Source organism: Manis pentadactyla, chromosome 6 (assembly GCF_030020395.1).
Source record: "Manis pentadactyla isolate mManPen7 chromosome 6, mManPen7.hap1, whole genome shotgun sequence".
Classification (NCBI taxonomy): domain Eukaryota; kingdom Metazoa; phylum Chordata; class Mammalia; order Pholidota; family Manidae; genus Manis; species Manis pentadactyla.
This window is the reverse complement of record NC_080024.1, coordinates 80,092,124-80,110,377: the sequence shown is the minus strand read 5'-3', so window position 1 is coordinate 80,110,377 and position 18,254 is coordinate 80,092,124.

Sequence of the window (18,254 nt, the reverse complement as noted above, 5' to 3'; positions counted from 1 at the left end):
CTTCAGTTTTCCTTTGTTCTTATTCTCCACATATGAGTGATATCACCTGGTACTTTTCCTTCTCTGCCTGGCTTATTTCACTGAGCATAATACCCTCTATCTCCATCCATGTTGTTGCGAATGATAGGATCTGTTTTTTTCTTATGGCTGTATAATATTCCATTGTGTATATGTACCACCTTTTCTTTATCCATTCATCTACTGATGGACATTTAGGTTGCTTCCATATCTAGGCTATTGTAAACATGCCGCAACAAACATAGGGGTGCATCTGTCTTTTTCAAAATGGGCTGCTGCATTCTTAGGGTAAATTCCTAGAAGGAGAATTCCTGGGTCAAATGGTATTCCTATTTTGAGCATTCTGAGGAACCTCCATACTGCTTTCCACAATGGTTGAACTAGTTGACATTCCCACCAGCAGTGTAGGAGGGTTCCCCTTTCTCCACAACCTCGCCAACATTTGTTGTTGTTTGTCTTTTCAATGATGGCGATCCTTACTGGTGTGAGGTGATATCTCATTGTGGTTATAATTTGCATATCTCTGGTGATTAGCTGCGTGGAGTATGTTTTCATGTGCCTGTTGGCCATCTGAGTTTCTTCTTTGGAGAAGTGTCTGTTCAGCTCCTCTGCCCATCTTTTAATTGGCTTATTTGCTTTCTGTTTGTTGAGGGTCATGAGCTCTTTATATAATTTGGATGTCAACCTCTTATCAGATATGTCATTGATAAGTCTATTCTCTCATACTGTAGAATGTCTTTTTGTTCTTCTGAAGGTGTCCTTTGCTGTACAGAAGCTCTATGGTTTGATATAGTCCCACTTGTTCATTTCTGCTTTTGTTTCCCTTGCCCGGGGAGATATTGTTCATGAAGATGTTGTTTGTGTTTATGTCCAGGAGATTTTTGCCTATGTTTTCTTCTAAGGGTTTTATGGTTTCATAACTCACATTCCAGTCTTTGATCCATTTCGAATTTACTTTTGTGTATGGGGTTAGACAATGATCTAGTTTCATTCTCTTACATGTAGCTGTCCAGTTTTGCCAACACCAGCTATTGAAGAGGCTGTCATTTCCCCATTGTGTATTCATGACTCCTTTATTGTATATTAATTGAGAATATATGTTTGGGTTAATATCTGGCCTCTCAATTCCGTTCCACTGGTCTTTGAGTCTGTTCTTGTGCCAGTACCAAATTGTCTTGATTACTGTGGCTTTGTAGTAGAGCTTGAAGTGGGGAAGCAAGATCCCTGCTGTTTTATTCTTTCTTCTCAGTATTTCTTTGGCTACTCGGGATCTTTTGTGGTTCCATATGATCTTAGAACTGTTAGTTCCAGTTTGTTGAAGAATGGTGTTGGTGTTTTGATAGATAGCATTGAATCTGTACTTTGCTTTAGGCAGTATGGACATTTTGACAGTATTAATTATCCTATTCATAAGCACTGTGCTTTTTTCCATTTATTGGTATCTTTTCTTTTAAATTGAATGATGTATTTTATTTCTCCCAGCATGCCAAAATATGTCAACATAAAATTCATATAAAATTATTCTTGAGATCCTTTGCACTGTTTTATTGCACAAAGTCCTCCACATCTAGCGTGGATTATGCCCTGTGGCACACCTCCCTTCAGACTTACACGCATCTCAAGTACTAGTAGCCATCTGCAGTTGGTGGATACCATACTAGACAGCTCAGGTCTAGAGAGAATGTGACAGTTCTGGCCCATTTCTTTGCAGTCACATGGCCTGCCTGTTTTTCAGTGTTATTTCTCATCCGTGTGCATCAGCCATTCATAGGGCATTAAATGCAAGAACTCAAAAAGTTTTTCCAAATTCAGCTTTATACAACTAAGACTATAGATACCAAAGAAAACTTGTATGTATGTATGTCACATAATTTACATATTTTCTGGCTCAGTGTTGTGTATGCCACAGAAAATAAACAACTGCTAAGAACTTTATCATCAATGGAAGATAATAACACAGAAGTAGACGTTCTGCAAACTATTTGAGCCTCCCTCTTACATTTTGCCAGCATGCTTTCCTATATTTATTTTTATATATTTTTTTACTGCTTTATTTTCTTTTGGTATCATTAATCTACAATTACAGAAAGAACATTATGTTTACTAGGTTCCCCCCTTCACCAAGTACCCCCCACATACCCCCATAACACTCACTGTCCATCTGCGTTGTAAGAAGCTGTAAAATCACTACTTGTCTTCTCTGTGTTGCACAGCCCTCCCCGTGCCCCAAACGCACTACACATGCTAATCGTAATGCCCTCTTTCTTTTTCCCCGCCCTTATCCCTCCCTTCCCACCCATCGTCCCCAGTCCCTTTCCCTTTGGTAATTATTAGTCCATTCTTGGGTTCTGTGATACTGCTGCTGTTTTGTTCCTTCAGTTTTCCTTTGTTCTTATTCTCCACATATGAGTGATATCACCTGGTACTTTTCCTTCTCTGCCTGGCTTATTTCACTGAGCATAATACCCTCTATCTCCATCCATGTTGTTGCGAATGATAGGATCTGTTTTTTTCTTATGGCTGTATAATATTCCATTGTGTATATGTACCACCTTTTCTTTATCCATTCATCTACTGATGGACATTTAGGTTGCTTCCATATCTAGGCTATTGTAAACATGCCGCAACAAACATAGGGGTGCATCTGTCTTTTTCAAAATGGGCTGCTGCATTCTTAGGGTAAATTCCTAGAAGGAGAATTCCTGGGTCAAATGGTATTCCTATTTTGAGCATTCTGAGGAACCTCCATACTGCTTTCCACAATGGTTGAACTAGTTGACATTCCCACCAGCAGTGTAGGAGGGTTCCCCTTTCTCCACAACCTCGCCAACATTTGTTGTTGTTTGTCTTTTCAATGATGGCGATCCTTACTGGTGTGAGGTGATATCTCATTGTGGTTATAATTTGCATATCTCTGGTGATTAGCTGCGTGGAGTATGTTTTCATGTGCCTGTTGGCCATCTGAGTTTCTTCTTTGGAGAAGTGTCTGTTCAGCTCCTCTGCCCATCTTTTAATTGGCTTATTTGCTTTCTGTTTGTTGAGGGTCATGAGCTCTTTATATAATTTGGATGTCAACCTCTTATCAGATATGTCATTGATAAGTCTATTCTCTCATACTGTAGAATGTCTTTTTGTTCTTCTGAAGGTGTCCTTTGCTGTACAGAAGCTCTATGGTTTGATATAGTCCCACTTGTTCATTTCTGCTTTTGTTTCCCTTGCCCGGGGAGATATTGTTCATGAAGATGTTGTTTGTGTTTATGTCCAGGAGATTTTTGCCTATGTTTTCTTCTAAGGGTTTTATGGTTTCATAACTCACATTCCAGTCTTTGATCCATTTCGAATTTACTTTTGTGTATGGGGTTAGACAATGATCTAGTTTCATTCTCTTACATGTAGCTGTCCAGTTTTGCCAACACCAGCTATTGAAGAGGCTGTCATTTCCCCATTGTGTATTCATGACTCCTTTATTGTATATTAATTGAGAATATATGTTTGGGTTAATATCTGGCCTCTCAATTCCGTTCCACTGGTCTTTGAGTCTGTTCTTGTGCCAGTACCAAATTGTCTTGATTACTGTGGCTTTGTAGTAGAGCTTGAAGTGGGGAAGCAAGATCCCTGCTGTTTTATTCTTTCTTCTCAGTATTTCTTTGGCTACTCGGGATCTTTTGTGGTTCCATATGATCTTAGAACTGTTAGTTCCAGTTTGTTGAAGAATGGTGTTGGTGTTTTGATAGATAGCATTGAATCTGTACTTTGCTTTAGGCAGTATGGACATTTTGACAGTATTAATTATCCTATTCATAAGCACTGTGCTTTTTTCCATTTATTGGTATCTTTTCTTTTAAATTGAATGATGTATTTTATTTCTCCCAGCATGCCAAAATATGTCAACATAAAATTCATATAAAATTATTCTTGAGATCCTTTGCACTGTTTTATTGCACAAAGTCCTCCACATCTAGCGTGGATTATGCCCTGTGGCACACCTCCCTTCAGACTTACACGCATCTCAAGTACTAGTAGCCATCTGCAGTTGGTGGATACCATACTAGACAGCTCAGGTCTAGAGAGAATGTGACAGTTCTGGCCCATTTCTTTGCAGTCACATGGCCTGCCTGTTTTTCAGTGTTATTTCTCATCCGTGTGCATCAGCCATTCATAGGGCATTAAATGCAAGAACTCAAAAAGTTTTTCCAAATTCAGCTTTATACAACTAAGACTATAGATACCAAAGAAAACTTGTATGTATGTATGTCACATAATTTACATATTTTCTGGCTCAGTGTTGTGTATGCCACAGAAAATAAACAACTGCTAAGAACTTTATCATCAATGGAAGATAATAACACAGAAGTAGACGTTCTGCAAACTATTTGAGCCTCCCTCTTACATTTTGCCAGCATGCTTTCCTATATTTATTTTTATATATTTTTTTACTGCTTTATTTTCTTTTGGTATCATTAATCTACAATTACAGAAAGAACATTATGTTTACTAGGTTCCCCCCTTCACCAAGTACCCCCCACATACCCCCATAACACTCACTGTCCATCTGCGTTGTAAGAAGCTGTAAAATCACTACTTGTCTTCTCTGTGTTGCACAGCCCTCCCCGTGCCCCAAACGCACTACACATGCTAATCGTAATGCCCTCTTTCTTTTTCCCCGCCCTTATCCCTCCCTTCCCACCCATCGTCCCCAGTCCCTTTCCCTTTGGTAATTATTAGTCCATTCTTGGGTTCTGTGATACTGCTGCTGTTTTGTTCCTTCAGTTTTCCTTTGTTCTTATTCTCCACATATGAGTGATATCACCTGGTACTTTTCCTTCTCTGCCTGGCTTATTTCACTGAGCATAATACCCTCTATCTCCATCCATGTTGTTGCGAATGATAGGATCTGTTTTTTTCTTATGGCTGTATAATATTCCATTGTGTATATGTACCACCTTTTCTTTATCCATTCATCTACTGATGGACATTTAGGTTGCTTCCATATCTAGGCTATTGTAAACATGCCGCAACAAACATAGGGGTGCATCTGTCTTTTTCAAAATGGGCTGCTGCATTCTTAGGGTAAATTCCTAGAAGGAGAATTCCTGGGTCAAATGGTATTCCTATTTTGAGCATTCTGAGGAACCTCCATACTGCTTTCCACAATGGTTGAACTAGTTGACATTCCCACCAGCAGTGTAGGAGGGTTCCCCTTTCTCCACAACCTCGCCAACATTTGTTGTTGTTTGTCTTTTCAATGATGGCGATCCTTACTGGTGTGAGGTGATATCTCATTGTGGTTATAATTTGCATATCTCTGGTGATTAGCTGCGTGGAGTATGTTTTCATGTGCCTGTTGGCCATCTGAGTTTCTTCTTTGGAGAAGTGTCTGTTCAGCTCCTCTGCCCATCTTTTAATTGGCTTATTTGCTTTCTGTTTGTTGAGGGTCATGAGCTCTTTATATAATTTGGATGTCAACCTCTTATCAGATATGTCATTGATAAGTCTATTCTCTCATACTGTAGAATGTCTTTTTGTTCTTCTGAAGGTGTCCTTTGCTGTACAGAAGCTTTATGGTTTGATATAGTCCCACTTGTTCATTTCTGCTTTTGTTTCCCTTGCCCGGGGAGATATTGTTCATGAAGATGTTGTTTGTGTTTATGTCCAGGAGATTTTTGCCTATGTTTTCTTCTAAGGGTTTTATGGTTTCATAACTCACATTCCAGTCTTTGATCCATTTCGAATTTACTTTTGTGTATGGGGTTAGACAATGATCTAGTTTCATTCTCTTACATGTAGCTGTCCAGTTTTGCCAACACCAGCTATTGAAGAGGCTGTCATTTCCCCATTGTGTATTCATGACTCCTTTATTGTATATTAATTGAGAATATATGTTTGGGTTAATATCTGGCCTCTCAATTCCGTTCCACTGGTCTTTGAGTCTGTTCTTGTGCCAGTACCAAATTGTCTTGATTACTGTGGCTTTGTAGTAGAGCTTGAAGTGGGGAAGCAAGATCCCTGCTGTTTTATTCTTTCTTCTCAGTATTTCTTTGGCTACTCGGGATCTTTTGTGGTTCCATATGATCTTAGAACTGTTAGTTCCAGTTTGTTGAAGAATGGTGTTGGTGTTTTGATAGATAGCATTGAATCTGTACTTTGCTTTAGGCAGTATGGACATTTTGACAGTATTAATTATCCTATTCATAAGCACTGTGCTTTTTTCCATTTATTGGTATCTTTTCTTTTAAATTGAATGATGTATTTTATTTCTCCCAGCATGCCAAAATATGTCAACATAAAATTCATATAAAATTATTCTTGAGATCCTTTGCACTGTTTTATTGCACAAAGTCCTCCACATCTAGCGTGGATTATGCCCTGTGGCACACCTCCCTTCAGACTTACACGCATCTCAAGTACTAGTAGCCATCTGCAGTTGGTGGATACCATACTAGGCAGCTCAGGTCTAGAGAGAATGTGACAGTTCTGGCCCATTTCTTTGCAGTCACATGGCCTGCCTGTTTTTCAGTGTTATTTCTCATCCGTGTGCATCAGCCATTCATAGGGCATTAAATGCAAGAACTCAAAAAGTTTTTCCAAATTCAGCTTTATACAACTAAGACTATAGATACCAAAGAAAACTTGTATGTATGTATGTCACATAATTTACATATTTTCTGGCTCAGTGTTGTGTATGCCACAGAAAATAAACAACTGCTAAGAACTTTATCATCAATGGAAGATAATAACACAGAAGTAGACATTCTGCAAACTATTTGAGCCTCCCTCTTACATTTTGCCAGCATGCTTTCCTATATTTATTTTTATATATTTTTTTACTGCTTTATTTTCTTTTGGTATCATTAATCTACAATTACAGAAAGAACATTATGTTTACTAGGTTCCCCCCTTCACCAAGTACCCCCCACATACCCCCATAACACTCACTGTCCATCTGCGTTGTAAGAAGCTGTAAAATCACTACTTGTCTTCTCTGTGTTGCACAGCCCTCCCCGTGCCCCAAACGCACTACACATGCTAATCGTAATGCCCTCTTTCTTTTTCCCCGCCCTTATCCCTCCCTTCCCACCCATCGTCCCCAGTCCCTTTCCCTTTGGTAATTATTAGTCCATTCTTGGGTTCTGTGATACTGCTGCTGTTTTGTTCCTTCAGTTTTCCTTTGTTCTTATTCTCCACATATGAGTGATATCACCTGGTACTTTTCCTTCTCTGCCTGGCTTATTTCACTGAGCATAATACCCTCTATCTCCATCCATGTTGTTGCGAATGATAGGATCTGTTTTTTTCTTATGGCTGTATAATATTCCATTGTGTATATGTACCACCTTTTCTTTATCCATTCATCTACTGATGGACATTTAGGTTGCTTCCATATCTAGGCTATTGTAAACATGCCGCAACAAACATAGGGGTGCATCTGTCTTTTTCAAAATGGGCTGCTGCATTCTTAGGGTAAATTCCTAGAAGGAGAATTCCTGGGTCAAATGGTATTCCTATTTTGAGCATTCTGAGGAACCTCCATACTGCTTTCCACAATGGTTGAACTAGTTGACATTCCCACCAGCAGTGTAGGAGGGTTCCCCTTTCTCCACAACCTCGCCAACATTTGTTGTTGTTTGTCTTTTCAATGATGGCGATCCTTACTGGTGTGAGGTGATATCTCATTGTGGTTATAATTTGCATATCTCTGGTGATTAGCTGCGTGGAGTATGTTTTCATGTGCCTGTTGGCCATCTGAGTTTCTTCTTTGGAGAAGTGTCTGTTCAGCTCCTCTGCCCATCTTTTAATTGGCTTATTTGCTTTCTGTTTGTTGAGGGTCATGAGCTCTTTATATAATTTGGATGTCAACCTCTTATCAGATATGTCATTGATAAGTCTATTCTCTCATACTGTAGAATGTCTTTTTGTTCTTCTGAAGGTGTCCTTTGCTGTACAGAAGCTTTATGGTTTGATATAGTCCCACTTGTTCATTTCTGCTTTTGTTTCCCTTGCCCGGGGAGATATTGTTCATGACGATGTTGTTTGTGTTTATGTCCAGGAGATTTTTGCCTATGTTTTCTTCTAAGGGTTTTATGGTTTCATAACTCACATTCCAGTCTTTGATCCATTTCGAATTTACTTTTGTGTATGGGGTTAGACAATGATCTAGTTTCATTCTCTTACATGTAGCTGTCCAGTTTTGCCAACACCAGCTATTGAAGAGGCTGTCATTTCCCCATTGTGTATTCATGACTCCTTTATTGTATATTAATTGAGAATATATGTTTGGGTTAATATCTGGCCTCTCAATTCCGTTCCACTGGTCTTTGAGTCTGTTCTTGTGCCAGTACCAAATTGTCTTGATTACTGTGGCTTTGTAGTAGAGCTTGAAGTGGGGAAGCAAGATCCCTGCTGTTTTATTCTTTCTTCTCAGTATTTCTTTGGCTACTCGGGATCTTTTGTGGTTCCATATGATCTTAGAACTGTTAGTTCCAGTTTGTTGAAGAATGGTGTTGGTGTTTTGATAGATAGCATTGAATCTGTACTTTGCTTTAGGCAGTATGGACATTTTGACAGTATTAATTATCCTATTCATAAGCACTGTGCTTTTTTCCATTTATTGGTATCTTTTCTTTTAAATTGAATGATGTATTTTATTTCTCCCAGCATGCCAAAATATGTCAACATAAAATTCATATAAAATTATTCTTGAGATCCTTTGCACTGTTTTATTGCACAAAGTCCTCCACATCTAGCGTGGATTATGCCCTGTGGCACACCTCCCTTCAGACTTACACGCATCTCAAGTACTAGTAGCCATCTGCAGTTGGTGGATACCATACTAGACAGCTCAGGTCTAGAGAGAATGTGACAGTTCTGGCCCATTTCTTTGCAGTCACATGGCCTGCCTGTTTTTCAGTGTTATTTCTCATCCGTGTGCATCAGCCATTCATAGGGCATTAAATGCAAGAACTCAAAAAGTTTTTCCAAATTCAGCTTTATACAACTAAGACTATAGATACCAAAGAAAACTTGTATGTATGTATGTCACATAATTTACATATTTTCTGGCTCAGTGTTGTGTATGCCACAGAAAATAAACAACTGCTAAGAACTTTATCATCAATGGAAGATAATAACACAGAAGTAGACGTTCTGCAAACTATTTGAGCCTCCCTCTTACATTTTGCCAGCATGCTTTCCTATATTTATTTATATATATTTTTTTACTGCTTTATTTTCTTTTGGTATCATTAATCTACAATTACAGAAAGAACATTATGTTTACTAGGTTCCCCCCTTCACCAAGTACCCCCCACATACCCCCATAACACTCACTGTCCATCTGCGTTGTAAGAAGCTGTAAAATCACTACTTGTCTTCTCTGTGTTGCACAGCCCTCCCCGTGCCCCAAACGCACTACACATGCTAATCGTAATGCCCTCTTTCTTTTTCCCCGCCCTTATCCCTCCCTTCCCACCCATCGTCCCCAGTCCCTTTCCCTTTGGTAATTATTAGTCCATTCTTGGGTTCTGTGATACTGCTGCTGTTTTGTTCCTTCAGTTTTCCTTTGTTCTTATTCTCCACATATGAGTGATATCACCTGGTACTTTTCCTTCTCTGCCTGGCTTATTTCACTGAGCATAATACCCTCTATCTCCATCCATGTTGTTGCGAATGATAGGATCTGTTTTTTTCTTATGGCTGTATAATATTCCATTGTGTATATGTACCACCTTTTCTTTATCCATTCATCTACTGATGGACATTTAGGTTGCTTCCATATCTAGGCTATTGTAAACATGCCGCAACAAACATAGGGGTGCATCTGTCTTTTTCAAACTGGGATGCTGCATTCTTAGGGTAAATTCCTAGAAGGAGAATTCCTGGGTCAAATGGTATTCCTATTTTGAGCATTCTGAGGAACCTCCATACTGCTTTCCACAATGGTTGAACTAGTTGACATTCCCACCAGCAGTGTAGGAGGGTTCCCCTTTCTCCACAACCTCGCCAACATTTGTTGTTGTTTGTCTTTTCAATGATGGCGATCCTTACTGGTGTGAGGTGATATCTCATTGTGGTTATAATTTGCATATCTCTGGTGATTAGCTGCGTGGAGTATGTTTTCATGTGCCTGTTGGCCATCTGAGTTTCTTCTTTGGAGAAGTGTCTGTTCAGCTCCTCTGCCCATCTTTTAATTGGCTTATTTGCTTTCTGTTTGTTGAGGGTCATGAGCTCTTTATATAATTTGGATGTCAACCTCTTATCAGATATGTCATTGATAAGTCTATTCTCTCATACTGTAGAATGTCTTTTTGTTCTTCTGAAGGTGTCCTTTGCTGTACAGAAGCTTTATGGTTTGATATAGTCCCACTTGTTCATTTCTGCTTTTGTTTCCCTTGCCCGGGGAGATATTGTTCATGACGATGTTGTTTGTGTTTATGTCCAGGAGATTTTTGCCTATGTTTTCTTCTAAGGGTTTTATGGTTTCATAACTCACATTCCAGTCTTTGATCCATTTCGAATTTACTTTTGTGTATGGGGTTAGACAATGATCTAGTTTCATTCTCTTACATGTAGCTGTCCAGTTTTGCCAACACCAGCTATTGAAGAGGCTGTCATTTCCCCATTGTGTATTCATGACTCCTTTATTGTATATTAATTGAGAATATATGTTTGGGTTAATATCTGGCCTCTCAATTCCGTTCCACTGGTCTTTGAGTCTGTTCTTGTGCCAGTACCAAATTGTCTTGATTACTGTGGCTTTGTAGTAGAGCTTGAAGTGGGGAAGCAAGATCCCTGCTGTTTTATTCTTTCTTCTCAGTATTTCTTTGGCTACTCGGGATCTTTTGTGGTTCCATATGATCTTAGAACTGTTAGTTCCAGTTTGTTGAAGAATGGTGTTGGTGTTTTGATAGATAGCATTGAATCTGTACTTTGCTTTAGGCAGTATGGACATTTTGACAGTATTAATTATCCTATTCATAAGCACTGTGCTTTTTTCCATTTATTGGTATCTTTTCTTTTAAATTGAATGATGTATTTTATTTCTCCCAGCATGCCAAAATATGTCAACATAAAATTCATATAAAATTATTCTTGAGATCCTTTGCACTGTTTTATTGCACAAAGTCCTCCACATCTAGCGTGGATTATGCCCTGTGGCACACCTCCCTTCAGACTTACACGCATCTCAAGTACTAGTAGCCATCTGCAGTTGGTGGATACCATACTAGACAGCTCAGGTCTAGAGAGAATGTGACAGTTCTGGCCCATTTCTTTGCAGTCACATGGCCTGCCTGTTTTTCAGTGTTATTTCTCATCCGTGTGCATCAGCCATTCATAGGGCATTAAATGCAAGAACTCAAAAAGTTTTTCCAAATTCAGCTTTATACAACTAAGACTATAGATACCAAAGAAAACTTGTATGTATGTATGTCACATAATTTACATATTTTCTGGCTCAGTGTTGTGTATGCCACAGAAAATAAACAACTGCTAAGAACTTTATCATCAATGGAAGATAATAACACAGAAGTAGACGTTCTGCAAACTATTTGAGCCTCCCTCTTACATTTTGCCAGCATGCTTTCCTATATTTATTTTTATATATTTTTTTACTGCTTTATTTTCTTTTGGTATCATTAATCTACAATTACAGAAAGAACATTATGTTTACTAGGTTCCCCCCTTCACCAAGTACCCCCCACATACCCCCATAACACTCACTGTCCATCTGCGTTGTAAGAAGCTGTAAAATCACTACTTGTCTTCTCTGTGTTGCACAGCCCTCCCCGTGCCCCAAACGCACTACACATGCTAATCGTAATGCCCTCTTTCTTTTTCCCCGCCCTTATCCCTCCCTTCCCACCCATCGTCCCCAGTCCCTTTCCCTTTGGTAATTATTAGTCCATTCTTGGGTTCTGTGATACTGCTGCTGTTTTGTTCCTTCAGTTTTCCTTTGTTCTTATTCTCCACATATGAGTGATATCACCTGGTACTTTTCCTTCTCTGCCTGGCTTATTTCACTGAGCATAATACCCTCTATCTCCATCCATGTTGTTGCGAATGATAGGATCTGTTTTTTTCTTATGGCTGTATAATATTCCATTGTGTATATGTACCACCTTTTCTTTATCCATTCATCTACTGATGGACATTTAGGTTGCTTCCATATCTAGGCTATTGTAAACATGCCGCAACAAACATAGGGGTGCATCTGTCTTTTTCAAACTGGGATGCTGCATTCTTAGGGTAAATTCCTAGAAGGAGAATTCCTGGGTCAAATGGTATTCCTATTTTGAGCATTCTGAGGAACCTCCATACTGCTTTCCACAATGGTTGAACTAGTTGACATTCCCACCAGCAGTGTAGGAGGGTTCCCCTTTCTCCACAACCTCGCCAACATTTGTTGTTGTTTGTCTTTTCAATGATGGCGATCCTTACTGGTGTGAGGTGATATCTCATTGTGGTTATAATTTGCATATCTCTGGTGATTAGCTGCGTGGAGTATGTTTTCATGTGCCTGTTGGCCATCTGAGTTTCTTCTTTGGAGAAGTGTCTGTTCAGCTCCTCTGCCCATCTTTTAATTGGCTTATTTGCTTTCTGTTTGTTGAGGGTCATGAGCTCTTTATATAATTTGGATGTCAACCTCTTATCAGATATGTCATTGATAAGTCTATTCTCTCATACTGTAGAATGTCTTTTTGTTCTTCTGAAGGTGTCCTTTGCTGTACAGAAGCTTTATGGTTTGATATAGTCCCACTTGTTCATTTCTGCTTTTGTTTCCCTTGCCCGGGGAGATATTGTTCATGACGATGTTGTTTGTGTTTATGTCCAGGAGATTTTTGCCTATGTTTTCTTCTAAGGGTTTTATGGTTTCATAACTCACATTCCAGTCTTTGATCCATTTCGAATTTACTTTTGTGTATGGGGTTAGACAATGATCTAGTTTCATTCTCTTACATGTAGCTGTCCAGTTTTGCCAACACCAGCTATTGAAGAGGCTGTCATTTCCCCATTGTGTATTCATGACTCCTTTATTGTATATTAATTGAGAATATATGTTTGGGTTAATATCTGGCCTCTCAATTCCGTTCCACTGGTCTTTGAGTCTGTTCTTGTGCCAGTACCAAATTGTCTTGATTACTGTGGCTTTGTAGTAGAGCTTGAAGTGGGGAAGCAAGATCCCTGCTGTTTTATTCTTTCTTCTCAGTATTTCTTTGGCTACTCGGGATCTTTTGTGGTTCCATATGATCTTAGAACTGTTAGTTCCAGTTTGTTGAAGAATGGTGTTGGTGTTTTGATAGATAGCATTGAATCTGTACTTTGCTTTAGGCAGTATGGACATTTTGACAGTATTAATTATCCTATTCATAAGCACTGTGCTTTTTTCCATTTATTGGTATCTTTTCTTTTAAATTGAATGATGTATTTTATTTCTCCCAGCATGCCAAAATATGTCAACATAAAATTCATATAAAATTATTCTTGAGATCCTTTGCACTGTTTTATTGCACAAAGTCCTCCACATCTAGCGTGGATTATGCCCTGTGGCACACCTCCCTTCAGACTTACACGCATCTCAAGTACTAGTAGCCATCTGCAGTTGGTGGATACCATACTAGACAGCTCAGGTCTAGAGAGAATGTGACAGTTCTGGCCCATTTCTTTGCAGTCACATGGCCTGCCTGTTTTTCAGTGTTATTTCTCATCCGTGTGCATCAGCCATTCATAGGGCATTAAATGCAAGAACTCAAAAAGTTTTTCCAAATTCAGCTTTATACAACTAAGACTATAGATACCAAAGAAAACTTGTATGTATGTATGTCACATAATTTACATATTTTCTGGCTCAGTGTTGTGTATGCCACAGAAAATAAACAACTGCTAAGAACTTTATCATCAATGGAAGATAATAACACAGAAGTAGACGTTCTGCAAACTATTTGAGCCTCCCTCTTACATTTTGCCAGCATGCTTTCCTATATTTATTTATATATATTTTTTTACTGCTTTATTTTCTTTTGGTATCATTAATCTACAATTACAGAAAGAACATTATGTTTACTAGGTTCCCCCCTTCACCAAGTACCCCCCACATACCCCCATAACACTCACTGTCCATCTGCGTTGTAAGAAGCTGTAAAATCACTACTTGTCTTCTCTGTGTTGCACAGCCCTCCCCGTGCCCCAAACGCACTACACATGCTAATCGTAATGCCCTCTTTCTTTTTCCCCGCCCTTATCCCTCCCTTCCCACCCATCGTCCCCAGTCCCTTTCCCTTTGGTAATTATTAGTCCATTCTTGGGTTCTGTGATACTGCTGCTGTTTTGTTCCTTCAGTTTTCCTTTGTTCTTATTCTCCACATATGAGTGATATCACCTGGTACTTTTCCTTCTCTGCCTGGCTTATTTCACTGAGCATAATACCCTCTATCTCCATCCATGTTGTTGCGAATGATAGGATCTGTTTTTTTCTTATGGCTGTATAATATTCCATTGTGTATATGTACCACCTTTTCTTTATCCATTCATCTACTGATGGACATTTAGGTTGCTTCCATATCTAGGCTATTGTAAACATGCCGCAACAAACATAGGGGTGCATCTGTCTTTTTCAAACTGGGCTGCTGCATTCTTAGGGTAAATTCCTAGAAGGAGAATTCCTGGGTCAAATGGTATTCCTATTTTGAGCATTCTGAGGAACCTCCATACTGCTTTCCACAATGGTTGAACTAGTTGACATTCCCACCAGCAGTGTAGGAGGGTTCCCCTTTCTCCACAACCTCGCCAACATTTGTTGTTGTTTGTCTTTTCAATGATGGCGATCCTTACTGGTGTGAGGTGATATCTCATTGTGGTTATAATTTGCATATCTCTGGTGATTAGCTGCGTGGAGTATGTTTTCATGTGCCTGTTGGCCATCTGAGTTTCTTCTTTGGAGAAGTGTCTGTTCAGCTCCTCTGCCCATCTTTTAATTGGCTTATTTGCTTTCTGTTTGTTGAGGGTCATGAGCTCTTTATATAATTTGGATGTCAACCTCTTATCAGATATGTCATTGATAAGTCTATTCTCTCATACTGTAGAATGTCTTTTTGTTCTTCTGAAGGTGTCCTTTGCTGTACAGAAGCTTTATGGTTTGATATAGTCCCACTTGTTCATTTCTGCTTTTGTTTCCCTTGCCCGGGGAGATATTGTTCATGACGATGTTGTTTGTGTTTATGTCCAGGAGATTTTTGCCTATGTTTTCTTCTAAGGGTTTTATGGTTTCATAACTCACATTCCAGTCTTTGATCCATTTCGAATTTACTTTTGTGTATGGGGTTAGACAATGATCTAGTTTCATTCTCTTACATGTAGCTGTCCAGTTTTGCCAACACCAGCTATTGAAGAGGCTGTCATTTCCCCATTGTGTATTCATGACTCCTTTATTGTATATTAATTGAGAATATATGTTTGGGTTAATATCTGGCCTCTCAATTCCGTTCCACTGGTCTTTGAGTCTGTTCTTGTGCCAGTACCAAATTGTCTTGATTACTGTGGCTTTGTAGTAGAGCTTGAAGTGGGGAAGCAAGATCCCTGCTGTTTTATTCTTTCTTCTCAGTATTTCTTTGGCTACTCGGGATCTTTTGTGGTTCCATATGATCTTAGAACTGTTAGTTCCAGTTTGTTGAAGAATGGTGTTGGTGTTTTGATAGATAGCATTGAATCTGTACTTTGCTTTAGGCAGTATGGACATTTTGACAGTATTAATTATCCTATTCATAAGCACTGTGCTTTTTTCCATTTATTGGTATCTTTTCTTTTAAATTGAATGATGTATTTTATTTCTCCCAGCATGCCAAAATATGTCAACATAAAATTCATATAAAATTATTCTTGAGATCCTTTGCACTGTTTTATTGCACAAAGTCCTCCACATCTAGCGTGGATTATGCCCTGTGGCACACCTCCCTTCAGACTTACACGCATCTCAAGTACTAGTAGCCATCTGCAGTTGGTGGATACCATACTAGACAGCTCAGGTCTAGAGAGAATGTGACAGTTCTGGCCCATTTCTTTGCAGTCACATGGCCTGCCTGTTTTTCAGTGTTATTTCTCATCCGTGTGCATCAGCCATTCATAGGGCATTAAATGCAAGAACTCAAAAAGTTTTTCCAAATTCAGCTTTATACAACTAAGACTATAGATACCAAAGAAAACTTGTATGTATGTATGTCACATAATTTACATATTTTCTGGCTCAGTGTTGTGTATGCCACAGAAAATAAACAACTGCTAAGAACTTTATCATCAATGGAAGATAATAACACAGAAGTAGACGTTCTGCAAACTATTTGAGCCTCCCTCTTACATTTTGCCAGCATGCTTTCCTATATTTATTTATATATATTTTTTTACTGCTTTATTTTCTTTTGGTATCATTAATCTACAATTACAGAAAGAACATTATGTTTACTAGGTTCCCCCCTTCACCAAGTACCAACCACATACCCCCATAACACTCACTGTCCATCTGCGTTGTAAGAAGCTGTAAAATCACTACTTGTCTTCTCTGTGTTGCACAGCCCTCCCCGTGCCCCAAACGCACTACACATGCTAATCGTAATGCCCTCTTTCTTTTTCCCCGCCCTTATCCCTCCCTTCCCACCCATCGTCCCCAGTCCCTTTCCCTTTGGTAATTATTAGTCCATTCTTGGGTTCTGTGATACTGCTGCTGTTTTGTTCCTTCAGTTTTCCTTTGTTCTTATTCTCCACATATGCGTGATATCACCTGGTACTTTTCCTTCTCTGCCTGGCTTATTTCACTGAGCATAATACCCTCTATCTCCATCCATGTTGTTGCGAATGATAGGATCTGTTTTTTTCTTATGGCTGTATAATATTCCATTGTGTATATGTACCACCTTTTCTTTATCCATTCATCTACTGATGGACATTTAGGTTGCTTCCATATCTAGGCTATTGTAAACATGCCGCAACAAACATAGGGGTGCATCTGTCTTTTTCAAACTGGGCTGCTGCATTCTTAGGGTAAATTCCTAGAAGGAGAATTCCTGGGTCAAATGGTATTCCTATTTTGAGCATTCTGAGGAACCTCCATACTGCTTTCCACAATGGTTGAACTAGTTGACATTCCCACCAGCAGTGTAGGAGGGTTCCCCTTTCTCCACAACCTCGCCAACATTTGTTGTTGTTTGTCTTTTCAATGATGGCGATCCTTACTGGTGTGAGGTGATATCTCATTGTGGTTATAATTTGCATATCTCTGGTGATTAGCTGCGTGGAGTATGTTTTCATGTGCCTGTTGGCCATCTGAGTTTCTTCTTTGGAGAAGTGTCTGTTCAGCTCCTCTGCCCATCTTTTAATTGGCTTATTTGCTTTCTGTTTGTTGAGGGTCATGAGCTCTTTATATAATTTGGATGTCAACCTCTTATCAGATATGTCATTGATAAGTCTATTCTCTCATACTGTAGAATGTCTTTTTGTTCTTCTGAAGGTGTCCTTTGCTGTACAGAAGCTTTATGGTTTGATATAGTCCCACTTGTTCATTTCTGCTTTTGTTTCCCTTGCCCGGGGAGATATTGTTCATGACGATGTTGTTTGTGTTTATGTCCAGGAGATTTTTGCCTATGTTTTCTTCTAAGGGTTTTATGGTTTCATAACTCACATTCCAGTCTTTGATCCATTTCGAATTTACTTTTGTGTATGGGGTTAGACAATGATCTAGTTTCATTCTCTTACATGTAGCTGTCCAGTTTTGCCAACACCAGCTATTGAAGAGGCTGTCATTTCCCCATTGTGTATTCATGACTCCTTTATTGTATATTAATTGAGAATATATGTTTGGGTTAATATCTGGCCTCTCAATTCCGTTCCACTGGTCTTTGAGTCTGTTCTTGTGCCAGTACCAAATTGTCTTGATTACTGTGGCTTTGTAGTAGAGCTTGAAGTGGGGAAGCAAGATCCCTGCTGTTTTATTCTTTCTTCTCAGTATTTCTTTGGCTACTCGGGATCTTTTGTGGTTCCATATGATCTTAGAACTGTTAGTTCCAGTTTGTTGAAGAATGGTGTTGGTGTTTTGATAGATAGCATTGAATCTGTACTTTGCTTTAGGCAGTATGGACATTTTGACAGTATTAATTATCCTATTCATAAGCACTGTGCTTTTTTCCATTTATTGGTATCTTTTCTTTTAAATTGAATGATGTATTTTATTTCTCCCAGCATGCCAAAATATGTCA